The 24,345-nt window shown below is 45.3% G+C and overlaps 1 protein-coding gene across 1 annotated transcript in view; it reads right to left on the bottom strand.

Annotated features, from left to right (window-relative positions):
- The window catches only part of NSMCE2 (NSE2 (MMS21) homolog, SMC5-SMC6 complex SUMO ligase), a 185,496-nt gene that overhangs the window by 33,689 nt on the left and 127,462 nt on the right, over window positions 1-24,345 (bottom strand). The gene's annotated exons all lie outside the window — the stretch shown is intronic.

The following is a 24,345-nucleotide window of genomic DNA, read 5'->3' as shown; positions in this document are numbered from 1 at the left end:
TGGGAATCTTGTATCTATTTCCGCACTTAGAAAAGTGCTTGGCACATAATAAGCACTTAACAAACATTATTATTATTATTATTAGGGGAGCCCAGAATACTCTCTGCAAGCTTTCCAGCACTGATTTTCCTTCCCTCAGCTTCACATCTTTCAGCTGAAGTTGTGTAAGCTTCAGTGGAGTGGGATATTTGCCTAATGTTTAGGCTCTCAGCTTTTCTGCTGGTTGAGGTAGGACCTAAAACCGTGATATTTGAGGACACTAACCTCTCTTTCTGCATGTTTTAAATATTTTAGCAGGCAGTATTCAGAAAATTAGGTGAGTTAGCCATGTTTTTAAAATGTTAAACTAGAGTTGATTTTCTGACTCTAAAGGACAGTGAGACACTTCTTTCGACTGGCTTCTCCAAAATCAGCTTAATTAAAAACCTCCAAATCTCTCCCTTCTCCATCTGATTTTTTCTGACTTCTTACTAAAAATATTTTAGAGGGGAATTCCTGATGACTTCAGCTGACAATTCTTTAATAAGGAAAACCAATTTAATGCCGATCACCAGAAACCTCACAATTTACAGGAAAGAAAGGGGAAATGCCCATATATTGCACAATAACCAGGCAACTGAGTTCAATAGCTGTGATTTCACCAAGTTGCTCATGTCAACAGAGTTCTACGTTACAGCAAACTGTAAGGCTTACATTTTCTTTTGGAGATGGGAAAAACTGACGATCGCTTTACCGGAAGACGGCCTCTTTGTTTCCTTGGTAATTGAAACGACCCGAGGACCTATTAGGAGACCTGGATTTGCGAGATTGAATTATTTTTCAGCATTCACAGATCTTTCCTCAGGTTCAGCCTGGGTTGACTCATCATCCCAACCCCTCTTCCAGTAAATGTGCTACCACATCAACCTGGGGCTGGAGGAACAAAGACCTGCAATGCCCCGGAACCAGAGGCTATTTCAACCCATACATCGCAATCTGATCTTTTACATCCCAATTTACTTCTCTTGTAACTCCTCTGCTTCTGCATTTCAACCTCCTAAACTGAAGCTTCTCCTAGGACCTGGCTCCGAGTGCAGATATCTTCCTCTGCTAGCATTTTCCGATTTCCTTTTTCCTCCCTTCCTATATCCCCCTTGCCGGGATGCTGACTAGAGTCTTCGCTTGGATTACACAGATGAGAAGGAAGCAGCATGGCCGGATGGAAAGAGCACAAAACGGGGAATTAGGAGATCTGGTTTCTAATCCCAGCTCCACCACTTGGCCTTTTGTGCCTCAGTTTCCTCACCTCTAAAATGGATTAAATAACCATTTTCCCTCCTTCTTAGAGTATGAGTCCTTCCTCCCTTCAAGGCCCTACTGAGAGCTCACCTCCTCCAGGAGGCCTTCCCAGACTGAGCCCCTTCCCTCCTCTCCCCCTCGTCCCCCTCTCCATCCCGCCATCTTACCTCCTTCCCTTCCCCACAGCACCTGTATATATGCATATATGTTTGTACATATTTATTACTCTATTTACTTATTTATTTATTTTACTTGTACATATCTATTCTATTTATTTTATTTTGTTAATATGCTTGGTTTTGTTCTCTGTCTCCCCCTTTTAGACTGTGAGCCCACTGCTGGGTAGGGACTGTCTCTATGTGTTGCCAACTTGTACTTCCCAAGCGCTTAGTACAGTGCTCTGCACACAGTAAGCGCTCCATAAATACGATTGATGATGATGATGATGGGACAGGGACTGCGTCCCATTTCATTACTTTGTTGCAGCTGCATTGCTTGGCACAAAATACCATCGGCACAAATGACTCCAAAATATATCCTTGAGACCTGGGTCTCTCTCTGTCCAGGTCCACACCTCTTACTACTAGGCATCACTCCCTGATATCACCAACATAGAGAGAGATAAAATGGAGGGGAAAAAGAGAAAAATGGGAAGGGGGGGAGGGAGAGAGGAAGGGAGAGGGTGAGAGAGAGAGAGGAAGAGGTTTTTTGGGGTCAAAGATGACTACTAACTGGGAGATTTTTATCAATGTATGCGGGAGTGGCTGATAAGATCAATGTGTGACTGACAATCTCTTCCGTATTGTGTGCTTGTAAGGACTGTACTTTGCTGCACTATAAGGCATATGTAACTCCCAGTGCTGACGCTAATTTTGTTACTCCTTCTTGGGGTCGTGATCTTCTCAAAGCCTCTGCTCCGAGACAGTCTTCCCATTTGCGACTGCCGCCCGTTGTCCGCTGACCCGCCGTTCACTGCCATCTCCCCACAGTCCTTAGTTTCGCCTTAGCATTCAGGTTTTGCTTCACCGTGCCTTGAGTATTTCTTCTAACTACTGTCTTTACGGTTAACCCATTTCAGAGAAAACGGAGTGGCCATTCTCTTCATATGTTCCCCCCATAGTGGCCAACTTCATAGGGACGGGGGAGGCAACTGCCCCCAGATTTCGGAACTGAACATTTGAGACTTGCTCATTCCAGGTCTCTGATAATCCTGAGAGTTTCCGATCAGGTAGAGAAGCAGTGAGAATCAGGAGAAGCAGTGTGGCCTAGTGAAAAGAGCTCGGGCATGGGAGAGAGCGGACTTGGGTTCTACCCGGGCTTTGCCCCTTTCCTGTTGACCTAGGACAAGTCACTTCACCGGACTTCAGTTTCCTCATCTATAAAATGGGGATTCAATGCCTATAATCTCTCCTATTTAGACTGTGAGCCCCACGAAGGGCAGGGACTGTGTCCAACCTGATTACCCCAGTGCTTAGGACAATGTTGGTACATAACAAGTGCTTAAATACCATGATTATTATTATGGAAAGACCTCCAAATCGTAGTTTCTGGCCTTTTAAGCTCTGGGATGCCCATGCCCATCCAGTCCCCAACTCTCTTTAAAACCCCGGCCCGCTTTTCACCCTCGTTCCCCCACTGAAAATTTGGCACCTAGGATCCTGTCTACCAGTTAACGTGTGACATGTGCCAATACTGGTGGTCTGACTGCATTTCAGGCCTCCACTGTCTGTGTTTCTATCTTGCTACTTGACGCTCACTCTCGCAGACTTGAAAAGAAGAGATTGGGTTGAGAAGCCGCATGGCTCAGTGGAAAGAGCTCGGGCTTTGGAGTCGGAGGTCATGGGTTCAAATCCCGGCTCCGCCAACTGTCAGCTGTGTGACTTTGGGCAAGTCACTGAACTTCTCTGGGCCTCAGTTACCTCATCTGTAAAATGGGGATTAAAACTGGGAGCCCCCCGTGGGACAACCTGATCACTCTGTCACCTCCCCAGCGCTTAGAACGGTGCTTTGCACATAGTAAGCGCTTAACAAATACCATCATCACCATCAAACCCATGAGGGTAGGAGGAAGCCATCTACATAGACACACAAGGAGGAGCAATTTATAGAAACTCCTGTATGAGTGGCTTATCTTTCCCACTGTTCTGTCCCAACTTCTGCATTACTGTGGGAGGTCCGGCCATCTTGCCTCCCAAGTTCAAAATCACAATCTTCTTCACGGCTCACTTCTTTCCCTCAGATCCAAACTATTGCAAATTCACTTGGTTCTTCATGGTGAAATCTCAAGAATTCATTCCTTTCCGTCGATTTCTACCAATACAGATCCTAACTGATGATGATGATGATGATGATGATGATGGCAGTGGTATTGGTTAAGCGCTTACTATGTGCCAAGCGCTGTTCTAAGTGCTGGGATAGATAAAAGGTAATCAGGTTGTCCCACGTGGGGCTCACAGACTTAATCCCCATTTTACAGATGAGGTAACTGAGGCACAGAGAATTTAATTAATTTAATTAACTCTGGGCTGGGATGTTTTAACTTTTACCTTTCAGTCCATCTCCCTTCTACCATCTCTCAATGAAATCAATGAAAGCTCACTGCACATGCAACAAAACCCCCTCTCAAAACTCCCCAGTGACCTGATGCCTTCAACCTTCCATGCAAGCTTCTTACAGATGGATTCAAGGTACTCCACCTTTCTGTTTCTCCATGCATTTTTCTTTCTTTTCCAACTGCTCCTTCGGTATGAGTCAAGTAAAACCCCAACCTCCTGTGTTCCATACTTTACCCTCCTGCCCCTCTGCATTTTTTTCCAGGTTGTCCTTCATCCTCCCTTTGTATTTCTGGTTCACCAATGCCAAGCTCTTCTCGAAGCTTCCCAAGGAAGTCTGCTCTGATTAAGGTGCGGAGGTTGTCCAAACTCTCCAAGTCCAATCTTTGCATTCCCGCTACAAGGGGACGACTACAAAATGTTACCCAATCCTTCCCTCCTACCCTCCACCAGAAACCTTTTACTGCACCATACAAAACCCCACATCAAACAACTCCACCCTCGACTGGAAAAAGTAACAAAAGGTACACAGTGATTAAGGAATATTCTTTTCCATTCTGCACTTCAAATTTACCCTCCGAGTGGGTGGGAATGATTTCCTTTTGTATTTTCTATTCTACTTTAAAGCCCCTTCGATCCGAGGGGTGTTCCCAAAACACCGTTGGTAGTGAAAGGCAGTTCCACACAACACCATTCGCTTCCTGAAACTCACAAAAGTTAATTGCACCTAATCAAAGAGCAGAGATAAAGATAATTCTTATCTCTTCCCCAAACCTAAGCAGAGTAGTGTCATGCCCAACTGGGCATAACTTCACTGCAAAGGATGAGAAGACTGCACTATTTCTGCTACTCTACTTGGGTGACACAGGCTGATGTTCTCTGTGGGTTGCTAAGAGAACAGATTTCCTGAGGAGATCTGCAAACACCTCTTTAAATACCAAGAACAAACTACTTCCCCAAATGACCTGATAAAACTGTGAGTCCCATGTGGGACATGGGCTGTACCCTACCTGATTAACCTGTTCCTTCCTTAGGCTTGACACAGAGTAAGCGCTTAACAAATATAGTGATAATGATAACAGTAATAAAACCAACTCCTGCTGAACTGTAGAAGCTGAGGGGAGGTAGCTTGCTCCCAAATTAATAATAATAATAATAATGTTGGTATTTGTTAAGCGCTTACGATGTGCCAAGGACTGTTCTAAGTGCTGGAGTAGATGCAAGGTAATCAGGTTGTCCCACATACAGTCTTCATCCCCATTTTACAGATGAAGGAACTGAGGCCCAGAGAAGTGAAGTGACTTGCCCAAAGTCACACAGCTGACAAGTGGCAGAGCCGGGATTTGAACCCATGACCTCTGACTCCAAAGCCCGTGCTCTTTCCACTGAGCCACGTTGCTTCGGTTACAGATTCTCCTGCATAACACTGGATTTATATACCAAGGGATGTTTCTCTCATGCTTAACATTCTTGAAAAACTGGAGTTTTAGAAAAGAAAAAAAGAAACCCTTTCAGTTTGCTTCCATTCACCTCAGTCTGTTAATATGTATTTCTATATTATCGCATGATATCGATTTGCATTTATACAGGAGCTTTCTTCTAATGAACTCCGAATATTATCATAAATATTACTGTATCAATCCTTATGCCGTCACTGGGAAAACGGGAGCTCAAAGAGGTGATCGTAGGGCACAGTGAGTCAGCTCCATCCTCAATCAATCAGTCGTATTTATTGAGCGCTTACTGTGTGCAGAGCACTGTACTAAGCGCTTAACATCCTCGAGATGTAAACACGTATCTTCAGATGCACACTTCAAGGCCGTGAAGCAGCGTGGCTTGGTGGAAAGAGCACGGGCTTGGGTTCTAAATCCAGCTCCGCTTGTCTGCTGTGTGACCTTGGGTACGTCACTTCACTTCTCGCTGCCTCAGTTACCTCAGCTGTAAAATGGGGGTGACGACCGTGAGCCCACATGGGGCACGGACTGTGTTTGACCTAATTATCTCATACCTACTCCAGCCCTCAGTACAGTGCCTGGCACAAAGTAAGTGCTTAACAAATACCCTTTTTTTTTAAAAAAAAAAAGGCTCCAAACAGAAAATAAGGCCTGGAAAACTGGAGAGGATAATTGGGCCAAGAATTAGGAGGAGGCGAGCATTGGGAGAGGGATAGGGCTGGTGTTCAACAAGGTTTCCAAGATGACGGGGAAGGGTGAAGAGTCCACCGCTTTAGGAGAAGAGACAGGAGTAGTTGAAAAGTTTAAGGGTCTACAAGCTTTCATGGGCTGCTGGACGCTCTTTATCAGGACAAATGCGAAACTCAAGCTCCAAGAGTTCTAAACCCTAGGTCTGCTGTGTGACCTTGGGAAAGTCACTTAACTTCTCTGTGCCTCAGTTACCCCATCTGTCAAGTGGGGATTAAATCCTACTCCCTCCTACACAGACTGTGAGCCCCGTATGGGGCCGGGACTGTGTCCAACCTGATTAATTTGTATCTGTCCCAGGGCTTAGAACAGTGCTTGGCATATAGTAAGCACTTGACAACTACTTTAAAAAAAAAACCTCAACACATTCTTTTTCCGCCCCCAAACTGTTTCTGGCACACCCATGAAACTCTAAGGGCACGATCTGTGTTTTTACCTAACTCTATTGTACTCGCCTAGGCGTTTGGTACAGTGCTCTGCACAGTAGGTTCTAAATAAGTATTACTGACTGATGGTTAACAACAAAGCCTATCACTATTAATAAAAATAATAACTGCAGCAATTATTAAGCCGCGTGGCTCAGTGGGAAGAGCCCGGGCTTTGGAGTCAGAGGTCATGGGTTCAAATCGTGGCTCCACCAATTGTCAGCTGTGTGACTTTGGGCACGTCACTTGACTTCCCTGGGCCTCAGTTACCTCATCGGTAAAATGGGGATTAAGATTGTAAGCCCCCCGTGGGACAACCTGATCACCTTGTAACCACCCCAGTGCTTAGAACAGTGCTTTGCACATAGTAAGTGCTTAATAAATGCCATTATTATTATTATTATTATTACTTACTATGTGCCAAGCCCTGTACTAAGGACTGTGAGCCCACTGTTGGGTAGGGACTGTCTCTTTATGTTGCCGACTTGTACTTTCCAAGCGCTTAGTCCAGTGCTCTGCACACAGTAAGCGCTCAATAAATACGATTGATTGATTGATTGACTGGGGTAAATACAAGTTAATCAGGTCAGACACAGGCTCTGTCCCACATGGCCTCACAGAAGTAGGAGGGAGAACAGAAATTTAAATCCGCATTTTACAGATGATGAGTGAATTGAGGCCCTGAGAAGTTAAGTGACTTGTCCAAGATCTCAGAGAAGGAAAGTAAGCGGCAGAAATGGGATTAGAACCCAGGTCCTCTAACTTTCCAGTAGGCCACATGATTGATAGCACTAGAAAGACTGTTAAATGTCATGGTTATGGACGAAAGAAAACTAAGACGAGCTGTGCTTTGCCAGGCATCAACTGCCTTAATTATCTTCGGGCCACCAATGAGTTTGGACCAAGGGGGCTCCTTCAAAATGTGCCACAAGGTTGACGTACGGCCACAGTACCAATCTGTGTTTCCACAACGGCCCCGTCTGAAAAGATGGGTTGGGCAAAGCTGAAGATGAATTCCTACTGTCCCGAGAAGCTTAGATTTCATATTTCCTAACTTCTCGGTCGAATTTGGAAATCTCACCTTCATTTTTCTTTTCCCCCTTTGTAGTGAAGATCCCTGGTGGAAAATGTGTTTTTACGTGATACGGACACAATCTGTCCTCTCCGGCAACTCCGAATTTCCTCTAGTTCTCCTTGAGTTCCACCTAGATATTTCAAGACGCTTCTGACATCTCATTCTACTTCTGTAATTACATGAACCATCTGTGTTCCCCAATGGGAAGATACCATCTATTATTCGTGTTTAATCATACCTTACGTGGCCCCGGTGTCTCTGTTTAAATAGAGTGAGTGCTCCGTACATCACCGGAGAAATTAAAAAGTAAAAAGGTTTCCACCTTAGGTGCCTTATCATCTCTTCCAGATTTTCACAGGCTGCAGTTTCACATTTGTTTCTTAAAAAAGTAAAAAGACCTTTTAACCACAGACTGGTACTTCATGTTTTGACAGTCCAATGGCATTAGGTTATGTTTTCGTTACGGGTAACCCTTGCTCAATGCTCTGAAAGTCTGCCCAACCGAAGTCATTGCAAACCTCTCCATTGAACTATTTTTTAAGTCAGTGACCCCACTGGAAACAAGGGGCAAGGGAATTTCACTGAATGCACTAATAACATTTTCTATGGTAGAGTGAAACGATGATGACGGAGGAATGAATGACTAATATTCATATATGACCTTTCATCCAAAGCTTCCTAAGTGCTCGGTGAATTTTGTAAACTAATTATACGTTCTACACAGTGATAACAACACTTAGTATTTCTACGGCGCCATTCTTTCGAGGGCCTTTGAGTAGTCCGCTAACATTATCTCACTCAAATTACCCTTGGGTGGGTGGACGGAGGAAAGGATTACCGTTTCCATTTTAAGAACGAGAGAGGCGAGGCCCGGAGGCTGAGTCAACTTCATCGAGGCCGTGTTTGCAGCGGAATAAAGGATTTAGCTCCAGTCTCTTCGCTGAGAAGCACTGGCCCCAGAAAAAGCGGGGGTCGCCTATACGTGGCTGTCACGGAAGACAACCGTTTAGTGGGTAGCAAGTGACAGTCAGGCAGTTAATCGTATTTACTGAGCGCTTACTGTGTGCACAGCACTGTACTAAGGGCTTGGGAGAGGACAGCAGAACAATATTACGGACACATTCCCTGCCCACAACGAGCTTTCGGTCTAGAATCTAGTGTCACGGAAAGGTGGGTGCCCACTTTAGGCTCCGAGCCCATCTCCTGCCGCATCCGTGACTTCCCAAGGTGTCACTGCAGGTAGGTGACGGAGCTGGGAAGACAACACAGACCCTCTGACTCCTAGTCTCGTGTTTTCTACTAGGCCTTAATTAAGGATTTAATCTTTTCCCTTTGAATTATGTTGCTGGGGGTGAAAGCCAGCCTTGACTTCCTCCGAGGAGTCCAACTCATAGTGGTGTCTTTTGAGCAGATGATGGGATTGTGTCCGCTTGGACGCAAGGCCCTCGCTTCCGTGTTCTTTAACTGGGTCTCCTGCATCTCCAGTCCAGAGGTACTTAGAAGCAAGGAGCAAGGGATAAATCTGCTCCTCCCCAAATGGCAAACTAGTTACTATTATTGTTGTTGTTGCAGAGAAGCAGCCTGGCTTAGTGGAAAGAGCAGGGGCTTGGGAGTCAGAGGGTGTGGGTTCTAATCCCAGCTCTGCCACCTGTCTGCTGTGTGACTTTGGGCAAGTCACTTCACTTTTCTGTGCCTCAGTTACCTTATCCATAAAATGGGGATTAAGCCTGTGAGCCCCCCGTGGGCCAACCTGATCACCTTGTAACCTCCCCAGCCCTCAGAACAGTGCTTTGCACATAGTAAGTGCTTAATAAATGCCATTATTATTATTATTCTCTGTGCCTCAGTTAGCTCCTCTGTAAAATGGGCTTTAAGACTGTGGGACAACCGGATTGCCTTGTATCTACGCCAGCGCTTAGAACAGTGCTTGGCACACGGTAAGCGCTTAACACACATAAACCATTATTAATGATAACATTAACTGTGCTATTTGTTAAGCACTTACTCTATGCCAGGCACTGTACTACGCGCTGAGGTAGATACAAGCAAATGGGGTTGAACACAGTCCCTGTGTCGCATGGGGCTCCGTCTCAATCCCCATTTTACAGAGGAGCTAACTGAGGCCCAGAGAAGTGAAATGACTGTTCTTTTGGCAGTCCCCACCAAACCATGCCAGCACCACCCCCCTCTAACACACAACACTTGAAGTCTGGTTGCAAAAGGCCCGTTGTTGGGTAGGGACCGTCTCTATATGGTGTCAACTTGTACTTCCCAAGCGTTTAGTACAGTGCTGTGCACACAGTAAGTGCTCAATAAGTACGATTGAATGAACGAAAGAAAAGGCACCCAGGGTGTTCTGACGTTAGGGCTGGTGGGTCAGGCTCAGACACGGAAATGCCCTCCCCACCCGACTCTTTTCAGTTTCCTTGACTTTCTCGCTGGAGATGAGGCACAACCCTGGTTGGCCAAGTGGAAACCTGGGTAAATAGTTTAATGAAAAACAAGATCATTAGTACAGTGCTCTGCACACAGTAAGCGCTCAATAAATACGATTGATGATGAAAAACAAGACCACCTGCAGGTCCACCCCAGCGGACAGGTGACAATCACCCCATGGGACAGATCCATTTTGGAAGGATATGATCGGTGTTTAACCTGCGTTCTGGGTGGGCATGACCACCTTACACTTATCCTACCGGGTGTCTCCCACGGCTCTGGAAAGTGGAAGAGTGGAGAGGGAATTTTAAAGCGGACCATCATCATCATCATCAATCGTATTTATTAAGCGCTTACTATGTGCAGAGCACTGTACTAAGCGCTTGGGAAGTACAAATTGGCAACACATAGAGACAGTCCCTACCCAACAGTGGGCTCACAGTCTAAAAGACACAGTCCATGACACAAAGGGAGGAAGCAGTAAAACTTCTGCTCTTCAACCACATTCTCTCCCCAACTCCAAGCCTCCTGGGTCGAGAGGCGGCAAGACCTCACGGAGGGGGCAGGATGCAAAGAGGTTTTGAGGTGCCACTTCATCCTGGGGTAGCCCGGTCCCACATTTAATTGGGGGAATTCCTTTTGTGGTTGTTCTTTTTTAAAGAAGAATTCAAGGTCTCACCATTCTATGCAATTATGCCTCAGGTAAAATGCCGGCTCTCATTTTGGTCAGGCATTTAAGGATCTGGATGCAGGAATTCAACTCAAACATGCCAGCTACTCCCATGTCCTTCAGCCTTTCAGTAGGAGTTCTCTATCAAACACACCTTCTCAGAGAGACCGGAGTTCGCTAACGATGACTCTGATCCCGTAGGAACTCCAAGGATTCTTGAATGGTGGCCTCTAGATCCCGCCTCTACCCCGGGCTAACTCCTAAGTGCTTCCTGACATGTCTCTGCTTGTTCTCCTGGCCACTCTGACTTGAATGTCCCCGGTACGACCAGGCTGCTGGTACTTAATAACAATAATTACGGTATCTGCTAATAATTAGGGTAATTGTTAAGCGCTTACTGTGTACGTGCTGGGGTAGATACAAGGTTATGAGGTTGGCCACAGTCCCTGTCCCCCAAGGGGCTCACAATCTAGGTAAGAGGGCGTAAGACTTCAACTCCACTTTACAGCAGAGGAAACTGAGGTGCCTAGAAGTCAAGTGACTCACCCAAGGTCACGCAACCGACGAGTGGCAGAGCCGAAATTAGAACCTAGGTCCTCAGACTCCCAGGACTGCACTCTTCCCCCTAGGTCATGCTGCTTCCCGGAAAACGGTCTGCAGAAAGGGGCCGAATCCTTCCACAGAAACCACTGAGTCAATAACGGATGGCAAGGTTAGTTGGCGAGGCAGCTGCTGTGGAACCTGATGCATCATCTGAGGGGAAATTGGTGATAAGGACCATACTGTCCCCTCCCATGTTGCTATTTTGGTTGAGGGTTAACCTTGAAACTAATGTCCGAGTATTTCCGGGCGGCAATGACAACGGAGTAAATTCTTGATTTCTGAAAACAGAAAACGCACCTCAGAAATTGGCATTCTGGAGATCAATTGGATGTCAGATGAAGTGGTCCTGGTTTCATCTGAACAGTGAACTGAAGGGTGATGACTAATACCATAAGAAGGCAATGAGGCAATATTGGCTGGGGTGGGGATGGTAATACCTACTAAACCACCACTTTTTACTGAATTTAGATTTCCTTGGAGGTCTTATTCTTTCACCGGCCCTGTCTTCCTGCTTAGCTTATAAATTTCGATGACAAAGGTACACAGACTGTGAGCCCACTTTTAGACTGTTAGCCCACTGCTGGGTAGGGACTGTCTCTATATGTTGCCAATTTGTACTTCCCAAGCGCTTAGTACAGTGCTCTGCACATAGTAAGCGCTCAATAAATACGATTGATGATGATGATGATGATTGCCATAAACCACTTGAATTTATGCTCATTTTTCCTTCAGCAAAATCACAATCAGAAGAATACAATTCTCCTATTAATTCCCAGAAATGTAGCCCGCCCCCACCCCCACTCATCCAGCCTGTCATCTGCAACTGATTCAAGAATTTGAACACGCTTTCATTAAATATCAGTTTTCTTCTGTTTCAAAAAGATAGCGGACCAAAATGATCCCTCCTCTCACTTCCTCTCAAACCACTCAGCAATAAGTAGGCTGGAAAAACAGAATTACAACTCACCCTTTTTGCAGATTCCAACGTAAAGAATCCAGACTTGAAACTACAATATGCCGTGGGCCGTTAATATCAAAGGCATATTTTCCAGAGTGAACCATAACATTGCGGCAAGACAGTGAACCAAGAGAAAGGGGAAAAAATCACCTTGGGTGAAATAGAATGACACTGGAAATCAGAAGTCCCAGACTCCGGTACCAGTCCGTCGCCTGGGGCTGATCCACCAGGAACGAAAGTTTCTGCCCCAAGAACCAGGTAGGACTTTCTGTGAGGCAGAAAAGTCTGGGAAGAACCTTGAAAATAGCTGGCTAGCTTAGGTGGAAAAGACCCCAGTGCCGTATCACAATACTACTGCCAATAATAATAATAATTGTGGTATTTGTTAAGCACTTACTATGTGCCAAACATCGTACTAAGCGCTGGGAAAGATGCAAGATAACCCACATGGGACTCACAATCTAAGCGGGAGGGAGAACAGGTATTGAATCCCCATTTTGCAGATGAGAGAAACGAGTCACAGAGAAGTGACGTGAGTTGCCCAAGGTCACACAGCAAGTAAGGGGCAGAGGTGGAATTAGAACCCAGGTCTTCTGGCTTTCGGGCCCGCGCTCTTTCCATTAGTTCACGCTGCTTCCCACTATGGTCCTACGGCCCGGTGTCAGCTCGATGCTGTGGTCACCCTGGCCGTAAAGAGGTCTTGTATGTTAAAAAAAAAGACCTTCATAGGCATTTCAAAATGTTCTGTAAACTGACATACCTGCTCGTTTGTTACACCCTGGGCCTTAGAGGGAACCTGACGGGCACAGATGAGGGGGTGTGAAATATGCCGGACAAACGACTAGCTCGAGAATCAATCCCGTCATGTAGGTTCTTGGGCTAAGGTCGCAGGATGTGCCTGAAGCTCAGTATTTCTGAAATATGACACAGAAGGAAGTGCCTTTTTAAGCACATGCAGAATGTCTCCGGTGGGATTTACGTCAGAATCCTTAGAGGCTGCTGAAACACAAACATCGCTCTTACGACCCGAAAGCGGGATGTGTTTTAATTAAGGAGAGGAGAATGATCCTCCGATTTACGGATGCAATATACTGACGTGAGGATATGTATGTTTGTCCATATTTATTACTCTATTTATTTATTTTACTTGTACATATCTATTCTATTTATTTTGTTACTATGTTTGGTTTTGTTCTCTGTCTCCCCCTGTGAGCCCACTGTTGGGTAGGGACCGTCTCTATATGTTGCCAACTTGTACTTCCCAAGCGCTTAGTACAGTGCTCTGCACACAGTAAGCGCTCAATAAATACGATTGATGATGATGATGATGATAATGGGATTGCCAACTAAGTCCTGCAACTATTCAAAGTTTAGCAAACTTGATTTCTGCAAACGCAGGTGCACTGCTGTTCAGAGAATTAAGCAACAAACCAAGTTTAAGGGCCCTGTTGTTACGGTTCTATATGATTCTGGTTGAGTCATTCACCCAGAGCAGTGTAGCCTAGTGGAAAGAGCCCAGGCCTGTGGGTCGGAGGAACTGGGTTTTAATCCCAGCTCTGCCAGTTGTCAGCTGGGTAACCTTGGGCAAGTCCCTTCACTTCTCTGCGCCTCAGTTTTCCCATCTGCAAAATGGGAATTCAATGCTTGTTCCCCTTCCTATTTAAACCGTGGGCCCCATGTGGGACAAGGATTGCCCCTACACTGATTAACTTGTATCTACCCCAGCATCCGGCACAATGTTTGACACACTGTAAGCACTTAACAAATATAATGATAGTCATAATATTTATTCAATCGTATTTATTGAGCGCTTACTGTGTGCAGAGCACTGTTCTAAGCGCCCCCCCCACCATCATCATCATCATCAATCGTATTTACTGAGCGCTTACTGTGTGCACAGCACTGTACTAAGCGCTTGGGAAGGTACAAATTGGCAACATATAGAGACAGTCCCTACCCAACAGTGGGCTCACAGTCTAAAAGGGGGAGACAGAGAACAAAACCAAACATACTAACAAAATAAAATAAATAGAATAGATATGTACAAGTAAAATAAATAAATACATAAATAGAGTAATAAATATGTACAAACATATATACATAGATACAGGTGCTGTGGGGAAGGGAAGGAGGTAAGATGGGGGGGTGGAGAGGGGGACGAATGGGAGAGGAAGGAAGAGACTCAGTCTGGGAAGGCCTCCTGGAGGAGGTGAGCTCTCAGCAGGGCCTTGAAGGGAGGAAGAGAGCTAGCTTGGCGGATGGGCAGAGGGAGGGCATTCCAGGCCCGGGACCTAGGTTTGCAAGTGAAGATGACAATATTAACTTTCCAAACAGCGTTACTGTTGAAATAGCTATCGAAGCCCTCCGCGAATGATGTTGTCTAAGCGTGCTTACTCCCAATAAGATCAAAGCTACTCTATCCAGTACAATAATAACCGTTCTCTCCGACAAACTGTTTCTTCTAACGACTCTGAAAATGACCCAATTTAGAGACGCAAAATAAAGTTTGACCAGAAATGCTGCACTGGAGAGCTGCCCATCATCTAGGTATTTCGTCTCGAAATGTAGCTAGAGTTTCACAATCCCCAGGCACTTACGGTGCTCGGAGGCACTGCAGAAAGAAAATGGGAGACAGGGGCTGCTGGCTCCAAGAAAACTCATGGTGCATTCTTCTGGGGCTTCAAGTAATCATTCAGTCAATCAGTGGGGTTTATTGAACGCTTACTATGTTCACGGCGCTGTACTCAGCGCTTGGGAGAGTACAACATAGTAGCGCTCCCTGCCCACAAGGAGCTCACAGGCTAGAAGAATTAGAGGTGTTTTGTTCCCTAAGGGATAGCTGGGGGTCGTGTGAACCTGTTCGTTACTTCTCTCTTGGTAGTAATAATAGCATTTATTAAACACTTACCGTGCGCAGAGCACTGTATTCATTCATTCATTCATTCAATCGCATTTATTGAGTGCTTACTGCGGGCACAGCGCTGTATTAAGCCCTTGGAAAGTACAATTCAGCACCAATCCCTACCCAACAACGGGCTCACAGTCTAGAAGGGGGAGACGGACAAAAAAACGAAACAAAACAAGTAGACAGGCATCAATAGCGTCAATATAAATAAATAAAATTATACTAAGACTGGAAAAGAACGCATAGGTGGGAATTAGACCCGGCCCTGCAATCCCTACCCAACAACGGGCTCACAGTCTAGAAGGGGGAGACGGACAAAAAAACGAAACAAAACAAGTAGACAGGCATCAATAGCGTCAATATAAATAAATAAAATTATACTAAGACTGGAAAAGAATGCATAGGTGGGAATTAGACCCGGCCTTGCAATCCCTACCCAACAACGGGCTCACAGTCTAGAAGGGGGAGACGGACAAAAAAAGAAACAAAACAAGTGGACAGGCATCAATAGCGTAAATATAAATAAATAAAATGATATTAAGGCTGGAAAAGAACGCACAGGTGGGAATTAGACCCAGCCCTGCAATCCCTACCCAACAACGGGCTCACAGTTTAGAAGGGGGAGACGGACAAAAAAAGAAATAAAACAAGTGGACAGGCATCAATAGCGTAAATATAAATAAATAAAATGATATTAAGGCTGGAAAAGAACGCACAGGTGGGAATTAGACCCAGCCCTGCAATCCCTACCCAACAACGGGCTCACAGTTTAGAAGGGGGAGACGGACAAAAAAAGAAATAAAACAAGTGGACAGGCATCAATAGCGTAAATATAAATAAATAAAATGATATTAAGGCTGGAAAAGAACGCATAGGTGGGAATTAGACCCGACCCTGCAATCCCTACCCAACAACGGGCTCACAGTCTAGAAGGGGGAGACGGACAAAAAAAGAAATAAAACAAGTGGACAGACATCAATAGCGTAAATATAAATAAATAAAATGATATTAAGGCTGGAAAAGAACGCATAGGTGGGAATTAGACCCGGCCCTGTCCCTCGGTAGGGGCAGGGAGGAGGACTCACAATCTAAGAAGGCGAATGGGGAGGAGGGACTGGAGGCAGACACAAACAAATACACAACACCACAAACAGCACAAACAAACACACCAAATAGGCTCAGAGTCTCGGCAGAGATGGGAGCGTCCGAGAGCGTGTCGGAGCAGCTTGAAGCCCCAGCGTGGCCCGAATGGAGAATGCCGGGAGCGGGAACCCGGGAGCGGGAACGCTTGGTGGAGGGACTAAGTGTGGCTAATCCTCTTACCCGTTTCCTGATTGCCATCGGCACTTTTCTCCTGCAACTCATTCAGGCTCCGGCTCTGCCTCCTGAAGGAAAATCTCTCATCAGCAGGCCACTTCAAGCCAGGGTGGAAGGCCCAGAGAGCTCAAGATGGAAGGGATTACCAACTTCCAAGGCGAATATCCCAAAAGGGTCCTTTTGTTTGTGTAATTCCACAGTGATTCGGTCTAGGAACTGTGAGTACCGTACAGGACGGGGACTGTGTCTGATCTGATTATCCCGACTATACACCAGTGCTTAGAAGGGCACTCGGCATATAATAAACACTTAATGAATGCCACGGTGGGATTAGAGAAGGCACGGATTCTGCAGCCACCGAGTCCCCAGGTGACTCTCCCCGCTGCCCAGTGAAATCAATCAATCGTATTTATGGAGCACTGTACTAAGCGCTTGGGAGGTACAAGTTGGCAACATATAGAGACAGTCCCTACCCAACAGCGGGATTTATTGAGCGCTTACTGTGTGCAGAGCACTGGACTAAGCGCTTGGGAAGTCCAAGTTGGCCGCATCTAGAGACGGTCCCTACCCAACAGCGGGCTCACAGGCTAGAAGGGGGAGACGGATGACAAAACGAAACAGATCAACAAAATAAAATAAATTGAATAGGAGAGGGAAACTGCTCATCTGTAGGAGTCTCGACGGGGAGAGTCGGCCTTAGAGACAGAAAACCTGAGCCAGAGATCTGACAACAAAAACAGGAAAAAAATTGGTGATAGAAAAAAAAAATAAAAATAAAGGCAGACCAATTAAGGAGCTACAGAAATGTGCAAGGCTAGCTGAATGACTGAATATGAAACTGACCACAGAGAAATAATCTTAAAAAACCCCAGAAACAAGTAGTCATTTCTATTATTAAAACAAGGATATGCATTTGCCTCACACGCAGCTGCCTGTGCAGAGCCAGGTGGGGTCTGACATCGGGGTGAACTCGGAAGGACCAAGGTCAATCGATCAATCAATCAATCGTATTTACTGAGCGCTTACTGTGTGCAGAGCACTGTACTAAGCGCTTGGGAAGTACAAGGTGGCAACATCTAGAGACGGTCCCTACCCAACAGTGGGCTCACAGTCTAAAAGGGAGAGACAGAGACCAAAACCAAGCATACTAACAACATAAAATAAATAGAATAGATATGCACAAGTAAAATAAATAAATAGAGTAATAAATATGTACAAACATATATACATACATATATGTATGTATACATATATACATATATGGAAGTACAAGTACAAGCACAAGTAAAATAGAGTAATAAATATGTACAAACATATATACATACATATATGTACGTATACATATATACATATATGGAAGTCCATATGTATGTATATATGTTTGTACATATTTTATTTATATATATATATATATATATATATATATATATATATATATATATATATATATATATATATATATAGGTCCACAGTAGCGGCACCTCACGTTTTTATCGATTGATCAATCAGTGGGATTTACTGAGCGCTTTCTGTGTGCAGAGTGCTGGGGATAGTACATCCTTCTTATCTCTTAATAATAATAATAATAATAATAATGGCATTTGTTAAGCGCTTACAATGTGCAAAGCACTCTTCTAAGCGCTGGGGAGGTTACAAGGTGATCAGGTTGTCCCACGGGGGGCTCCCAGTCTTCATCCCCATTTTCCAGATGAGGGAACTGAGGCCCAGAGAAGTGAAGTGATTTGCCCAAAGTCACACAGCTGACAATTGGCGGAGCGGGGATTTGAACTCATGACCTCTGACTCCCAAACCCGTGCATCTTTCCATTGAGCCACGCTGCTTCTCATGTCTCTGGTAGATCTCTTATCTACCCCACCATCCTCAGCAGAGATTGTGTCTACCGTACTCTCCCAAGCGCTTAGTATGTTGAATGACGGTAAGTAATAATAATACTAATAATGGTATTTTTAATGCACTTACTATGTGCCAAGCACTGTCCTAAGTACTGGGGTAGATACAAGGTAATGAGGTTGTCCCACGTGGGGCTCACAGTTTTAATCCCCATTTTACAGATGAGGTAACTAAGGCACAGAGAAGTTAAGTGACTTTCCCCAGGTCACACAGCAGAAAGTAGGAAGCCGGGATTAGAACCCACGTCCTCTGACTCCCAAGCCCATGGTTTTACCACTTGGCCATGTTGCTTCTCTATTTGTGAGCGCTCACTGTGGGCACAGTACTGTATTAAGCGGTTGGGAGAGTACAATATGATAGACTTCATTCATTCCTTCATTCAGTTGCATTTATTGATTGTATTTATCCATTCCTTCATTCAATTGTATTTATTGAGCGCTTACTGTGTGCAGAGCGCTGGACTAAGCGCTTGGGAAGTCCAAGTCGGCAACGTCTAGAGACGGTCCCTACCCAACAGCGGGCTCACAGTCTAGAAGGGGGAGACGGACGACAGACCAAAACATATTAACAAAATAAAATAAATTGAATACATATGTATAAGTAAAATAAATAGAGTAATAAATCCGTACAAACATATATACAGGTGCTGTCGGGAGGGGAAGGAGGTGAGGTGGAGGGGGAGAGGAAGGAGGGGGCTCAGTCTGGGATTGGTAGAAGCAGCGTGGCTCAGTGGAAAGAGCCCGGGCTTTGGAGTCAGAGGTCACGGGTTCAAATCCCGGCTCCGCCAACTGTCAGCTGTGCGACTTTGGGCAAGTCACTTCACTTCTCTGTGCCTCAGTGACCTCATCTGTCAAATGGGGATTAAGACTGGGAGCCCCCCGTGGGACAACCTGATCGCCTTGTAACCTCCCGGCACTTGGAACAGTGCTTTGCACATAGTAAGCGCCTAATAAATGCCATCATCATCATCATCCCTGCCTACAAGGAACTTACAGTCTAGAGCTGGGGGACGGGGGCATTAAGATAAAGTCCAAATGGGGGAAATGGGGTAGAGTGTAAGGAGGTGTGCTAAGCGCCGGGAGCGAGGCGAATCTCAAGCGCTTAAGGGGTACTGAGACAAGTGATAAGGTGACGCAGAAGGGGGACTAGAGGAGCCTGGTGTGGGCAGGGATTGGCTCTCTCTACTGCTGAACTGTACTTTCCAAACGCTTAGTACAGTGCTCTGCACACAGTAAGCGCTCAATAAATACGACTGAATGAATGAATGACAGTAAACGGGTTGGTGGGTAGGTGGGTGGGAAATCAGGGAGTGTGTCTGACAGTCAGTTGGATTTATTGGTCTTTTAGACTGTGAGCCCACTGTTGGGTAGGGACTGTCTCTATATGTCGCCAATTTGTACTTCCCAAGCGCTTAGTACAGTGCTCTGCACATAGTAAGCGCTCAATAAATATGATTGATGATTGATCCAAGTCGACTAAGATCCTAAGTCAACTTCTCTAACTTGGACTTCCCAAGCGCTGAGTACAGTGCTCTGCACACAGTAAGCGCTCAATAAATACGATTGATGATGATGATGACGATTGAGCACTTACTGTGCGCCCAGCACTGTACTCTGTGCTTGGGAGTGTACAATATAACAATAAACGGACACATTCCCTGCCTCCAGTCAGTTTACAGTCTAGAGGAGGTAAGGTGAGGTAAGATAGGAGGAATGTTTTATAGCCGATGGTGAAGAGTTTCTGTATGATACAGAGGTGAATGGGCAGCCGCTTGAAGTTTTTGAGGAGCGGGGAGACATGGGCTGAAGCCATGGGAGCAGAAGAATTTTTTTTATGGCACTTATTAAGCGCTTACTATGTGCACAGCACTGTTCTAAGCGCTGGGGAGGTTACAAGGTGATCACGTTGCCCCCCGTGGGGCTCACAGTCCTCATCCCCGTTTTCCAGATGAGGGAACTGAGGCTCAGAGCAGTGAAGTGACTTGCCCAAAGTCACCCAGCTGAAAAGTGGCAGAGCCGGCATTTGAACCCGTGACCTCTGACTCCAAAGCCCGGGCTCTTTCCACTGAGCCACGCTGCGGGTGTAAATGAAGTAGAGGAGGGATCCCAGAACTGAACCTTTAGGGACTGTCTCTCTATGTTGCCAACTTGTACTTCCCAAGCACTTAGTCCAGTGCTCTGCACACAGTAAGCGCTCAATAAATACGACTGAATGAATGAATGACAGTAAACGGGTTGGTGGGTAGGTGGGTGGGAAATCAGGGAGTGTGTCTGACAGTCAGTTGGATTTATTGAGCACTTACTGTGCGCCCAGCACTGTACTCTGTGCTTGGGAGTGTACCATATAACAATAAACGGACACATTCCCTGCCTACGGTCAGTTTACAGTCTAGAGGAGGTAAGGTGAGGTAAGATAGGAAGAATGTTTTATAGCCGACGATGAAGAGTTTCTGTATAATACAGAGGTGAATGGGCAGCCGCTTGAAGTTTTTGAGGAGCGGGGAGACATGGGCTGAAGCCATGGGAGCAGAAGAGTTTTTTTTTTATGGCACTTATTAAGCGCTATGTGCACAGCACTGTTCTAAGCGCTGGGGAGGTTACAAGGTGATCACGTTGCCCCCCGTGGGGCTCACAGTCTTCATCCCCAATTTACAGGTGAGGGAACTGAGGCTCAGAGCAGTGAAGTGACTTGCCCAAAGTCACCCAGCTGACAAGTGGCAGAGCCGGCATTTGAACCCGTGACCTCTGACTCCCAAGCCCGGGCTCTTTCCACTGAGCCATGCTGTGGGTGTACATGAAGTAGAGGAGGGATCCCAGAACTGAACCTTTAGGGACTGTCTCTCTACGTTGCCAACTTGTACTTCCCAAGCACTTAGTCCAGTGCTCTGCACACAGTAAGCGCTCAATAAATACGATTGATTGATTGATTGATTGATTGACCTCCACAGTTAGGGGGTGGGAAGCAGAGGAGGTGACGGTGAAAGAGACTGGGGAGAACTGATTGATTGATACGCCAAAAGAAACCTATTTATGTATTTTCCTTAACTGATAATAATAACTGTGGCATTTATTAAGCTTACTCTATGCCAAGCAAAGACACAAGATAAACAGATTGATCATGGTCCCAATCCCACCCTATAAGGGGGGAGGGAGAAGTGGTATTTAATCACTCTTTTACAGATGAGGAAACTGAGGCACAGAGAAGGTAAGAAGACTTGCCCAAGTTCCCACAGCAGGCCCGAATAGTGGCAGGGCTGCTTTTTTTTTTTAACTATCTTTACTACATATGTTCAGAGGCTAAGTAGCGATGGGTGTGACCGAGAAAAATCACGAATAATGAAATTCAGGTATGGCTGGGGATAAAAATGACAATGCTATTACTGGAATCGAGTGACAGTGGATCAGCCGGAGATATAAAAAGGTGCTTTCCTGCGCCTGCTGCCAAAAACCAATGTTATCGCATCACCCAGCCTTTTAAGAAAGCCCAACCCACTTTAAGTAGTTTCAGATGACAAATTATTGGCCCAGAATATTGACGGCGTCTTTAGGGATCAGGGAGAAAAAAAAATCATTCACTTGACTTTGAGCCATTTCAAATCTCTGCTGATAAGTCTGGAAGAAGCAGGGATCTTCACTTCCAAGATTTTCCTGAATGACATCACTGAACAATAACCAAACCGGGGTCTGAATTATCTAGTAAATGGCATGTAATAGCGCTTAATGGGCCCTGTTTCATACGGCATTTTGAATTTCATGAATGAACTCTTTCTGTACAACTAACCTCTTCGCTGGGTGAGTATATTTGGCCATCGAGAACCTCAACAATATTTCATTTTTGTTTCAGGCCCCTTTCAAAATGCCTAAGCATCGAAGGAACCTAATACTCACGACGTGTGCTATTGGCTTCAAGTTAAAGCTTCTGTTCTGCAGAAGAAGAAAAATCCCATTTATACTGGTGAATAAGCCGCTTCGGAGGGAGTACGGCACAGGGCTACTTCTTCTGTTAGCAAAAGGACGTTCTACTTCAAAAACCCACCACCACTCACTCAGACTGACCTTTACGGAAAGGGTTCGAGCTGTTGCAACCCAAAAAGGATGGGTGGTTTCCAAGAGTTTTCATTACTGGACTAAAATTAAATGCAACCGGCACATCATTTTGCTGGGAATACTCTAACTCATCAGTAGTTCCAGCCTATTGCAAAACCCGATTCTTCACCTACAGGACTTCAGAAGCAACCAAACTGGTACAAGGCAAATCAGAAAATCTTCTAAGTTAACTTCTTCTTGCAAAACTTCCCAAATCTTTTCAAAAAAAGTTTTCTGCACTACCAGAGACACTTTTCTACGAAAACATGCATTCCCCCATCACGGCTCCTGCCACCATCTGGAAGTTTCACGCTCAATTATATTTCCCAAATTCCAGTCCTGGATCACATTCATGGATTTTTTTTTTTTCCTCAACTGCCCACCTTGGTTGTTAAAACTTCTTCTCCCTTTCACTCAATCGCATTTATTGAGCGCTTACTGTGTGCAGAACACCCCGGGACGTGTCAGCTGTGTGACTTTGGGCAAGTCACCTAACTTCTCGTGGCTCAGTGGAAAGAGCACGGGCTTGGGAGTCAGAGGTCGTGGGTTCGAATTCCGGCTCCACCAGTTAGCTGTGTGACGCTGGGCAAATCACTTAACTTCTCTGTGCCTCAGTTACCTCATCTGTAAAATGGGGATTAAGACCGCAAGCCCCACGTGGGGCAACCTGATCACCTTGTAACCTCCCCAGAGCTTAGAACAGTGCTTTGCACATAGTAAGTGCTTAACAAATGCCATCATCATTATTATTATTATTATTCTCTGTGCCTCGGTTACCTCATCTGTAAAAACTGGGATTAAGACTGTGAGTCCCATGGGACAACCTGATCACCTTGTAACCTCCCCAGCGCTTAGAACAGTGCTTTGCACATAGTAAACACTTAATAAATAATAATAATAATAATGATAGCATTTGTTAAGCACTTACTATGTGCAAAGCACTGTTCTAAGCACTGGGGGGATACAAGGTGATCAGGTTGTCCCACATGGGGCTCACAATCTTAATCCCCATTTTACAAATGAGGTAACTGAGGCCCAGAGAAGTGAAGTGACTTGCCCAAAGTCATACAGCTGACAAGCAATGGAGCCAGAATTTGAACCCATGACCTCTGACTCCAAAGCCCGGGCTCTTTCCACTGAGCCACGCTGCTTCTCCATAAATGCCATTATCATTATTATTATTATTATTATTATTATTATTATTATTATTATGTCCTCTAGAATGATGGTTTTCCACCTTTTTGGTTCCACAGACCTCAGTCCAACAACATTGGGAGCCCTTATTTTAAAGGCCACAAGATGCTCAGTGCTAGTTTGAACCACCGAGGCCCTGTGAAAGAGGTTGAGAAAAACGTAAGTCTTGTTCTCAGCTTCCTTGACTCCTCTTCCCCAGGTCAAAAGGCTCCTACATTCCAAGTTTAGGGAACGGGCCTGGAATGCCCTCCCTCTGCCCTTCCGCCAAGCTAGCTCTCTTCCTCCCTTCAAGGCCCTACTTAGAGCTCACCTCCTCCAGGAGGTCTTCCCAGACTGAGCCCCTTCCTTCCTCTCCCCTCGTCCCCCTCTCCACCCCCCCATCTTACCTCCTTCCCTTCCCCACAGCACCTGTATATATGTATATATGTTTGTACATATTTATTACTCTATTTATTTATTTATTTTACTTGTACATATCTATTCTATTTATTTTATTTTGTTAGTATGTTTGGTTTCATTCTCTGTCTCCCCCTTTTAGACTGTGAGCCCACTGTTGGGTAGGGACCGTCTCTATATGCTGCCAATTTGTACTTCCCAAGCGCTTAGTACAGTGCTCTGCACACAGTAAGCGCTCAATAAATACGATTGACGATGATGATGATGATGATATCATGGCTGAAAATCCAAGCCAGGCTCCTACATTCCAAGTTTAGGGAATGGGGCTGGATATCGTGG

Source organism: Tachyglossus aculeatus, chromosome 18 (assembly GCF_015852505.1).
Source record: "Tachyglossus aculeatus isolate mTacAcu1 chromosome 18, mTacAcu1.pri, whole genome shotgun sequence".
Classification (NCBI taxonomy): Eukaryota; Metazoa; Chordata; class Mammalia; order Monotremata; family Tachyglossidae; genus Tachyglossus; species Tachyglossus aculeatus.
The sequence above is the reverse complement of the archived record's forward strand: the minus strand, read 5'-3'. Positions and strand labels throughout refer to the sequence as shown.